The following is an 11,202-nucleotide window of genomic DNA, read 5'->3' as shown; positions in this document are numbered from 1 at the left end:
AAATCCCTATTTATTTATTTATTTTTAAAGAGAGTTATACAGTGTCACCAATGGCAGAGGACAACGCTGCACACCGCTCTGCCCTTCCCCAAACCCACCCTTCATCGCAGGCCTGGGTTAGCCACCTCCCATCCTTGTCTCCTCCTGGGTCTGTAAGGGTCAATTATTTACTGTCAGAAAAGCTGCAGCATGAAGCAGACCTTTACAGAAAACAATTCTTGACGCAAAACAGCACTAGTGTAAGCTGCAGGGACAGGCCAATGCACTGCAATAGCCCGATGGTAAGCTGCAGGGCTGGGGGCCCAGCTGTCGAGAATTCGACTGCATTTCCACCACGGCAGAAATGAATCCCAAATCATTTCAAAGGGATTGTCAGGGCCAATTTGGCACCAAGAGCAGGTTGTGTCAAGCCAGGGAGCACACTGGGGTACAGCCGTGGAGGTGCTGGCGCATAGAGTCAAACCCTGAGGGCCTTCATCTGCGGCTTCCCAGTGAAATCAGAGAGAGTGATGTCCACATAAGGACTGAATCCTCAGGATTCAGTTTGTAGAAGCAAGGTTGTACCTGAGGCCATTATTCCATAGGGGCTTCAGGCATCCAGTGCATGGGAGGAGTGTTGTTTGGTTTATATAGGTACATTTTAAATGCAAGGAGAAGCACCCTAGGTCAGGCCTCCCCACTAGCACCAACAGTAGGACAGTTCAGTGAGCCACATGCAAGAGCATTATCCTCAAGCATTAGCGAAGTTGTGGCCACTTCTCACTCTGCCGAGACCATTGCAAACAAGAGCCACGGACTATATGTGCCAAAGCAGCAGTTCTGCGTTGAACCTTGGCGCAAAACAGCTTTATGGGGCTACGTGCGGTCAGTGGGCCAGGGACTCCGTTGGTGTAAATCAATGTCGCACCAGTAAGTCAAATGGGGCTATGGCAATTTCCACCCTCTGAGGATGTGGCCCGATACATAGCACATGGTGCATTCTGCAGATGGCACCAGCTGCCTTTTTCTGTAGCACTTTGCAACTTGTAAATGGTCAAAGAAATCCTTGTGCTAATGCTTCTGCAAAATGTCAGGAGACCTCAAACACAGGTGCTGGAATGAGGGATGCGGGGGATGCTGCTGCACCCCCTGGCTTGAAGTGGTTTCCATTATATATAGGATTTACAGTTTGGTTCAATGGTTCACAGCACCCCCCACTATAAAAATTGTGCCAGCGCCCCTGACCTCAAATGCACGCAAGGAGCATCGCTGCTTTTTTCTCTCCACCCTGGAGATGGGAAAGGCAGGCTTGCAAAACTCCTGTCAGTTATTTGGTACTCTGATGCACCTAGCAGGGGAGACAATTTACCATAAACTTTGTGATGTTCCAGCCCCACTTCTGCTCTGACAGTATTTTTCCTGTATGGAAGGGGCTTAAGAAAGGATTTTGGTTTTTCCATATAGTCTTATGTTCTGAGGTGACACTCACATTGCAAAATTATATGTCTGCCTTCTTGCCATAATGAGACACCCTTTTCAAAGGCATGGCTCAGAGCAGGTTTATGGAAAGTGAGGTTAGGAATATGCTTTGTGACCTGTACCATGAGATCCTTCCAAATAACTCCTTCAGCTGCCACAATCTGGCAGATAGGTGTAGTTAGATGTCTCAGCCAGGCACCATCTCCAGTTGCATGACTGCAGCTCGGCTTCTCTGGTCAGACCAGAGGATAGGGTGGGTGGAGAAGCACTAGATGTGAGCTCAGCCATTAGTGATTCATTGTTTCCTCCATACATGCATCTGACACCCATGAGCAGCAATGGGGATTCCACAGGTGCTGGTGAGGTAGAACGCGCTTCTTAACTTTACATTTCTTTAAGGGGCCTCAGTGCTCATTGTGAGACATGCCTGAAAGCTGCAGTCCTCTGTTGATCGATAGAGAAGATGAAGCACAGACAGGGGCAGTGCAAGCTTCGCCCATTTGCACTGCCCATGTGGGGACGCCATCCTGTATCAGATCCTTGGCCCGTCAAGTCTGGGCTCTTGCTAGTGGTCAGTACCAGCGTTCAGAGGAAGGTGCAAGAAACTCTTTGGCAGGTACCTATGGAATAAACTGACCATAGGGAAAGAGTCTTCTGATCCTGATGTGCCTCAGCCCTGACCTGAAGGAATCAGCCCCGTGAATGACAGGTGATGTGGCTCATGCTCTCTGCTGAGGCTGCCAAGAAGGGAGTCAATAAATGCTGACTTTGATGGGGGTTTATGATGTGGGAACTTGCCCACTGGGCATGCGACTGAGACCACCAGTTTGTTGCACACCGGTTAAGGCCGGCTCCAGTGTTTTTGTCGCCCCAAGCGGCCAAAAAAAAAAAAAAAAGCCGCGATCGGCAGCACTTCAGCCACAGCGTTACTGCCGAAGAGCCGGAGGTGCCGCCCCTTTCCATTGGCTGCCCCCAGCACCTGCTTCCTTCGCTGGTGCCTGGAGCCGGCCCTGACACCGGTCACCACAGAGTTTCCAATATCTTTTATCGTTACCACGCTGGGTTTGTCCGTGCAGGCTTTGCTGGTCCAGCTGAATCTGTTGCCACCAAACGACCTGTTTATGCAAGTGGGAGGCTTCAAAGCGTCCTTTCTCAAATAGGTGTGCGATCTATGCATTACTGATTACTTATTTATCGGCCAAGCTCTTAGCTAATGACCTATTTCTGCAAGCAGTCCCCTTCTTACATAACAGTAGCTGTTCAAGTCAAATCAAGTTCAAAGCCAGGAAAGAGAACTGAAACCAAATTAAAGCTAACATCGAAGTGTGTTAAAATGAACACAGCAGGAAATACACTGCATGCAAATGCCAAAGCATAAAACCAAACTGAGGCTGATTTGACCTTGTCCATAGCTAAGTGGAGGCTTCACTTAATCAAGCGCAAGAACCAAAGGTGATGATTTATCTGCTCCCTTCACTCTTCTGTCTGGCAGGAACAAAGCAGCGAGGGGTGGGGAAGGGAAAACCAGAAATGGCATAAATGTGGTTTGGCACTAAATAATCAGAATTTGTAACGAGAGCCCCTGAAAAGCTGTGTCACAGAAATGCTACGTAGTAGCATAGATGTAAAGTCTCTTTGTGGATCAGGGGGTCCAGGATTTGGGTCAGAACTGAATTAACACTGGCTAGCCCTGGAGGCTGTGAGGGAAGTCCATGGGGGTTTTAAAGAGAAGACAGCTTTCAGAAGGAAAATATTTCCTTTCAGCAGCTTTTCCTGGCTTAGCCAAGGAAAGCAGAATCACCACTAAAATCTGCAGAGCAGGGCAGAGAGGGGGATTCTGTCTCAAATGAAGGTCACATCCCAGAGCTGGCTGTTTGCAGGTGAGGTGCATGATGCAGACTGGCTGCTCAAAAGGGCTAATTCTCTCGCTCTGTCTTCCAGGCCAGAGGGGATTTTTAAAGGCTGTTTCTCCTCTTCTTTTTTTCCAGGAACAAAGGCCAACTCAGAGGGAACTGACTCATCAGAAGGAACAAGAGCTAAACCAGGCCAACACATTACAGAAACAGGAACGAGCTCTCAAAACGGCTCATCCATTACATCTTCCCTCTGGACAGGCCCACGGCAGAATGTGCAAAATACCAGCAAACCAACCAGTGAAATCCACAGGTAACAAAGTAAAGCACCGCTGGTGGGACTGGAATGCCAGTGGACCTGGGATGCCTGAGCTGTGATAGTCTAGATTAGTGTATGATCATATCACCCCCAGTGGCTGGTCCCGGCAACTACAACAGGCTGCTGAATGCAGACAGCTAATCGCCTTATTCCTGGCCTATCCCTTAACGCTGAAAATATTCCTATCATGTTAGCCCCAGATCAAATTTGGGAGGGAGGAGGAAAAGCTAGTGTAGACTCACCTTCTATAGTAGAGACTGTGCTTTCGCTTCTGAAGACCCCAGGTTCTTCCCTTCTGGTGACTTTGGTCATGGGCACTTTGGGGAAAGAGATGATGAAGTTCTTACAGTACGTACGTGACAGAGTCACTTTTAGGAAGGCTTCAAGGGAAGCTGATGGCTACAGCAAACTGCTGGCCCATGTGGGCTATTGCTGGTGGTTGTTTCTCCTAAGCTGTGATGGCTGATACTAATCCATCTCCAGTAGCAATGTTGGCATCCCATCACCTAAACACACTGTATTCAGTACCCCAGCGTAATCGCCCAGCCTCATTTCAGGCTGGCGTTGAGCCTGTTCAGCTGGAGCCCATTTCACCAGATGCCAGGCATTACTACCCAGGTAACAGGCATCAAAGAGCCAGAGGGCAAAAGCAGAGCAACCTAACGGATCCTGATGTGGCAGAAAAAGGTAATGAGGGCTCCCTGAGCATCGCCAGTAAAGAACCCCTGCTTCACTCAGAAGCATAACATGATCATAGAAGACTTCCCAGTCAAGGAGAGAAGAGAGACAAGGTCACCATGGGACATGTGCTTGGACACTATCGATAGACAGTCCACAGTGTGAGGTGACAGCTCAGCACATGCCAGGTCTTCCACATACAGAGCAATTTTACTGAGGGTACCAAATCTTGCTCAGCATTCCTGGGAACCAGTTCAACATATAGCGCAGCGATACTCAGTCTGAGGCTTGGGAGCTGAAAATGGCTCTTTAATGTGTCTCTGGTGGCTCTTTGCCGCACATGATATTAAAACACTGGGTCATTTAATTATTAGCTAATCTACGTTATTAACCAATCAGGATGCTTTTACTATGTTGTTAACCAATTGTAGAACACTTGGCCAGTCACTTTGCTGTGAGAATAATATAGCTATATATAAAAATAGTAAACGAAACAGTGAATTCACATGGCGGTGACTCTTTTGGGTAATGTTGATCGCTAATTTGGCTCCTGAACCACTGTTCTGAAGCCTCCCCTGGCCAATGCATAAGGGGCTGTAATTCCATCTGGGAAAAGCAAACAGACCCCTTTGGTTTTCCTCAGTAAATTGTGGAACATTAGCCTGGGTTGTGGGCCCCCACAAGGAGCTGCTGGTGAGAGCTGGTTTTCTTAAAGGGGCCCCCTCCAGATTCTTACATGTTCTTCAGCAGTGTTCAAAATGCATGTGTCCATCTGTGCGGAGGTTCCTTCCATGTAGTAGTGTCCATGAACAGAGCAGCCCTCTGCAAATAGCTCTGCGCAGATGTACTGGACCACAGAGGAAAGAGGAAACAGAACTGGTACTTGGCTGGATTTCTTTATAGGCACATTTGCCACATCTGCTGCCATCAGAACTGACCGAGCTGGGCATTCCTGGGTTGCAGGAAGAGGACAACTTTCCCCAACCATCCCATTGAACAAAAGTTCCAAGTCCACTCCCTGTTCTGGGAGAACACTTGTCCCCCTCAGGGATGTGGGAGCCTCAAGTCCTGATTTCCAGAGGTGCTGAGAACTTGCAGCTCTCACTGATTTGAAATGGAGATATGGGTGCTCAGCACCTCTGCAGATCAAGCCCCCAACCAGAAAGGCAGCCGTTGAGCTCATCCCCACCAGCAGCTCACTGCGATTATCTTCGGAACTGCTGAATTGGGAAGGCGAGCGTAAGGGTCGCTCATCCAGGGGCTGAACGTACCAGAGGGGCAAAGAACACAAAAGTAAATGTGAACCCAAAGGAGCTGCTGCTGCATTCCAACAAAGAGAAACCAGAGCTTCAGAACTGTCCACAGACCCCAGGGGCAGCAGAACATTTGAAAAGTGTGACGAAGTTCCTCCTTTACCTTGGTGGGTCCTGCGCTTATTGGCAGATTTGCTCACCTCAGTGATCTTCCCCTCTGGTGGAACCCACAGTCTGGGTCAACTCCTCCTGTGCCTGATCAGGAGTTGGGAGGAACCCAGGCCCACCCTCTGCTCCGGGTTCCAGCCCAGGGCCCTGTGGATTGCAGCTGTCTATAGTGCCTCCTGTAACAGCTGCATGTCAGCTACAACTCCCTGGGCTACTTCCCCATGGCCTCCTCCAAACACCTTCTTTATCCTCACCACAGGACCTTCCTCCTGGTGTCTGATAATGCTTGATTGTCTGATAATTCATCAATCCTCCAGCAGCACACCCTCTCAGTCTCAGCTCCTTGCACCTCTTGCTCCCAGCTCCTCACACACGCTTCTTCTGCTCTGGCTCCTCCCTGCCTGACTGGAGTGAGCTCCTTTTTAAACCCAGGTGCCCTGATTAGCCTGCCTTGATTGGCTGCAGGTGTTCTAATCAATGTAGCTATCTCCACTGCCTTCTAGAAAGATCTTAATTGGCCCCAGGTGCCTTGATTAACCTGGAGCAACTGCCATTTGGTTACCATGGTCCTAGGGATTTGTTTAGGCTGGGGCTAACGTACCTGTTCCTCAGTACTTTACTGTAGCCATCTGGCCTTGCCCCATCACAAAGGGTACGTTGTGTGTGCTGGCAAAACTATCTGATCCACATCCCAGAGGCAGAATGAACTCTGTCCTCCTGCTCCATTCAGACACAGATTGCTGGGGAGGTATTTCCATAAGCCACGACTGGGAGGCCAGGCCATTGTCATCCTCCAGCTCCTTCTCACCAAAGAGCACAGGTAGGCCACGCTCCAGGAAATGCAGACGGCACTGGCGTAGCTGCACCACTTTAGAGCGTCAGTGTGTGGAGAACATATGCCTTTCTCTCACTGGAAACCACAGGCGCAAGAGCTGACATGCGGCTGGGAGAACTGCTCTCCACTGAGAAGTTGGCTACAGGCTTAAGAAAGAAAGAAAAGCTATCCTCTGTGAGGGATGCCCCTCATTCAGCGTACTCCCAAAGGAGGGCAAGCATGTGCAGTGTTGCTAGTGGCACTGTGACCGAGGAAACTGCGTGCCTGCTAATTTTAAGGCTAAATTACTGGAGTCAGAGGAAATCATGAAATCTTGCTACATAGTTTTACACTGGAGAGAGCAGGAAGATCAAGTCAGGTCCCGCACATGAGACTTAGGATAACTCTTTGCTGCACCAGTGTCAATGCTGTTCTTTGAAAAACTGGCATTCCAGGCACTTCGGAGGAGATGAAGCAGAGATGAGCAGTGACAGAGGATTTGCACCGTGTACACTAAATGCACTGTATTACACAGCAGACCTGCGCTAACATTACTAAATCTACTTAAAAAATGAGTAACTAGGACTAACAAACCACAACTTAATTCACAGGGGTTGCAGAATTCATGTTAATCCTGAGCCTGGTAAGTAAAATGTGACCTCATTCCAAAGAAAGTTTTGTAACTGTGCTCACTGGGTGAGCAAACGCTCACAGGCTTCCTAGTCAGAGGTGACTGGACAAGTCTCTAAGCGGACATCGAGGAGGGTCTTCTACCAAGGGAGCAGGATTCAGTGTTGATGTCTCCATGAGGATGGACACCTGGCATCATGCAGGGGTCATGCGTGTCAGTAGCCGACGGGAGTTTAGCGGCTCAAACAAAATCTTTGCATTTAGGGGTTTTACGGTTTGCATCCAAGAAGACACGCAGCCAGGTCAGATCCTTCCACTGTCTGTGCGTGAAGGACATTCAGCTGTTCCTGTTGTCCCATCCCTGTCCGATCCATGCTCAGATGAAGAGACGAATCAGTCTGGGCCTGTTACCTCTGTTACTGCTACTTGCCCTTCCTTGTAAATGTGATAGTTAAGGCAGAGGCATTACAGATGAGGCTCTCTTGCAGCCAGGCCATTGAGAGAACTAGAAAACATCTCGAATTTTACACTGGCCTCTACTTCTATTGTCTCCTCCCTCTCCAGTGCCTAATTTGTAATGAAAGAGGTGCCAAGGCTCAAGCAATTTTTTTACATTAATAACTGACATGCCAGGCCCAGAGGTGCCGGGGCCCTGAACCGCCAGGCCCAGAGGTGCCGGGGCCCTGAACCGCCAGGCCCAGAGGTGCCGGGGCTCAGCCTTGGCACAAATTAAGCAATGTCTCTCTCACAAGGGAGCCACCTGATGGAGACCTTTCCTCCAGCACAGGGTGGGCTATACGGGGAGCCCCTTTGAAGTCCACTGGTACCACTGCATGCATCCTCCAGAAGGTATCTCTAGATAATCACAATGACACTCCCACAATGCCTCAGCTAGCCCATGGGCAATCCTTCTGTCAGTGGGTCACTGTTTCTCTTCCTGCTTTGGCTATGGCCATGAATCATAGCATCATAGAATATCAGGGTTGGAAGGGACCTCAGGAAGTCATCTAGTCCAACCCCCTGCTCAAAGCAGGACCAATCCCCAACTAAATCATCCCAGTCAGGGCTTTGTCAAGCCTGACCTTAAAAACTTCTAAGGATGGAGATTCCACCACCTCCCTAGGTAACCCATTCCAGTGCTTCACCACCCTCCTAGGGAAATAGTGCTTCCTAACATCCAACCTAAACCTCCCCCACTGCAACTTGAGAGCATTACTCCTTGTTCTGTCATCTGTTACCACTGAGAACAGTCTAGATCCATCCTCTTTGGAACCCCCTTTCAGGTAGTTGAAAGCAGCTATCAAATCCCCCCTTATTCTTCTCTTCTGCAGACTAAATAATCCCGGTTCCCTCAGCCTCTCCTCCTAAGTCATGTGCTCCAGCCCCCTAATCATTTTTGTTGCCCTACGCTGGACTCTTTCCAATTTTTCACATCCTTCTTGTAGTGCGGGGCCCAAAACTGGACACAGTACTGCAGATGAGGCCTCACCAATGCTGAATAGAGGGGAATGATCATGTACCTTGATCTGCTGGCTGATGGGATGGCACCAGGCCCAAGCACATCCTATGTGAAGAGCATGACAGTGTTATCACACAGCCGGACTAAATTAGCACCATTTTTATATCACTGACAAGAAGTCTCATGTGCACAGTGCAGACCTATTAAAAACTGCTGGTCTGCAGGATAATTAATTTGCAAACTAATAACCTCAGGTGCCTAATTAATGAACAACTAACTTGTAGGAACTTGCAAACAGTTTGCATCTGCCTTATCCTGAGTAAATAGTAACGCATTTTGCACAGAACGTAGACAGGGAATGATGGGAGAAAGGGGCGGTGGGGGGGGGAATTCCTTACTATGCCCATGATAACAGAATAAACTTCTGCTAAAATAATCAGAAATGAGTAATGAACAATATTGAGAATCATATTAGGCTTCAGAGCCAACTTCCCATTAGAGCAGGGGTAGGCAACCTATGGCACGGGTGCCAAAGGTGGGTTGCGATCTGATTTTCAGTGGCATTCACGCTGCCTGGGTTCTGACCACTGGTTGGGGGAGCTCTGCATTTTAATTTAATTTTAAATGAAGCTTTTTTAACATTTTAAAAACCTTATTTACTTTACATACAACAATAGTTTAGTTATGTATTATAGACTTATAGAAAGAGACCTTCTAAAAATGTTAAAATGTATTACTGGCACGCAAAACCTTAAATTAGAGTGAATAAATGAAGACTCAGCACACCACTGCTGAAAGGCTGCCGACCCCTGCATTAGAGTGATTGTTTCAGTTCCTCTGCAGACTAAGGAAGACAACACTCCATGGTTCATATTTGGACTGGGGCATGAGCCAAATTCCAGTACTACCCCACCATGCTTCATTGCTGCTGCCACAACATGGAGGGGGAAACAGAAGAAGGGAATTCCTTCTCACTTCATGGCCAGGTGAAGTATTCTGCTAACGAGACCTACGCTGGCTCTCCTGATGACTGTCGCATCTTCCCTGGGCATTAGGGTGTTCACTGTAACACTAGTAGCTTCACTTTAGTGCTTGCGTTCATACAAATGATCTGAAATCCAACGAGGGGACAGGGAGTGAATGGACGGGGACGGGAATGGGAACTGGATCCCACAGTAACAGCTAGCTACATTCCCCCATCCTGTTTTCCAGCTGTCCTCTCCCCAGGGAATTCAGGACCGTGCTGCAGTCTTCATTGAGAAGAGTATTTTTTTTTCCCCCTTGCTGAGTCAGCTCCTGCTGATTCAGTTTAGGGACAAAAGATGCCAGCCTGCCTGTGACAGCTCAGCCTTGCCACATGAATCAGAACAAACCCGTCTGTCTTTTCCTTGGGAGAACCATCCCGAGCTTCTCAGAAACCCATCAGCTTCATGTTCAGCAACCAACACTGCACTGACACTCACGTCAGAGACAGGAGCACAGGACCGGCCATCCCAGCGGCCAAGGGCAGGCGACTTCACTGTCTCCTGCTGTAGTCTACGCCTGAGACCTTGGCTACACTGGTCAGGCTAAACAAGCAAGGTTCATTATCCTGGGAAGTAGCCTGCCTGGGTTCTACTGTCCTCTATGGTTTTAGGGGACTGTAGAAGCCCTCCAGAGGCAGAGAGGGAAAGCCGGGGTGGGAGGCAGGGAGCCTGGAGTGAGGAGTATATACGAAATGGGTAATGTCCCTTTAAATAGTTTGGGAGACCTTCTCCACCCTGCTTCTTCTGGAGGGCTCCCAAACAACTAAAAGGGACACTACCTAATTTCTGCACATTACAGTGGGGAAGGAGAGGAGGGTGGGTGAACCCCGGTGGGAGGAGAACCAGGGGAGTGGGAGAGATATCTACCCAACCAAACCAAGCGTGACTTCTCACTCAGGCTCCGAGGCTAGGCACTCTGCCCCAGCTATCGCCCTCCCCACTCTCAATCCTGCACTCCCAGAGTGTGCACTGTGCCTGGCCTCTCTGAGCTATTACGCCTCACGCGTCAGGGTTTAAGCCAAGCTCCAGGTGTTTGGGATTAGGATGAGCCAGTAAGGGCAAGGACAGGTTACCCCACATCTGCTACTGTTGGGTTTTTACCCCCGAAGCACTTGGGCCACATCGACCTTGCCAATTCCTGTGTTCCTATTCTGACTCGGAGAGATAAGCTGTGACTGTCCTCACGGACCTGAGAGACCAGCATGGCTCCAGGCCCAGTTTGGTGATGGCTGGGCCTGAACGCCCAGTGTTTGGGTTTGGCTCCAGCTCCACAGCCAGCGATGCAGCAGGTTTGGGTGCATTCGTACACCAGCTGTTGGCTCATCCCTAGTCCCATGCCGGGTGCCTTGCTCACAGGCTGACCAGGACTCGGCGTGCTGCAGAGACGTGCCCAGCCGTGGATGGGGTGAGAAGAGTGGATCACCCTACCTCTCTGGCATAGCTGTACCGTGCTGGGGAAGCTCTCTGTGACACAGGCTTTTTGCAGGTGGGGAGAAGGAGGGGGTGGAATCTTCAAGAGGGGCTCATGGGCCCTCCCTGGGAATT

Source organism: Gopherus flavomarginatus, chromosome 7 (genome assembly GCF_025201925.1).
Source record: "Gopherus flavomarginatus isolate rGopFla2 chromosome 7, rGopFla2.mat.asm, whole genome shotgun sequence".
NCBI classification, from domain to species: Eukaryota; Metazoa; Chordata; order Testudines; family Testudinidae; genus Gopherus; species Gopherus flavomarginatus.
The sequence above is the reverse complement of the archived record's forward strand: the minus strand, read 5'-3'. Positions refer to the sequence as shown.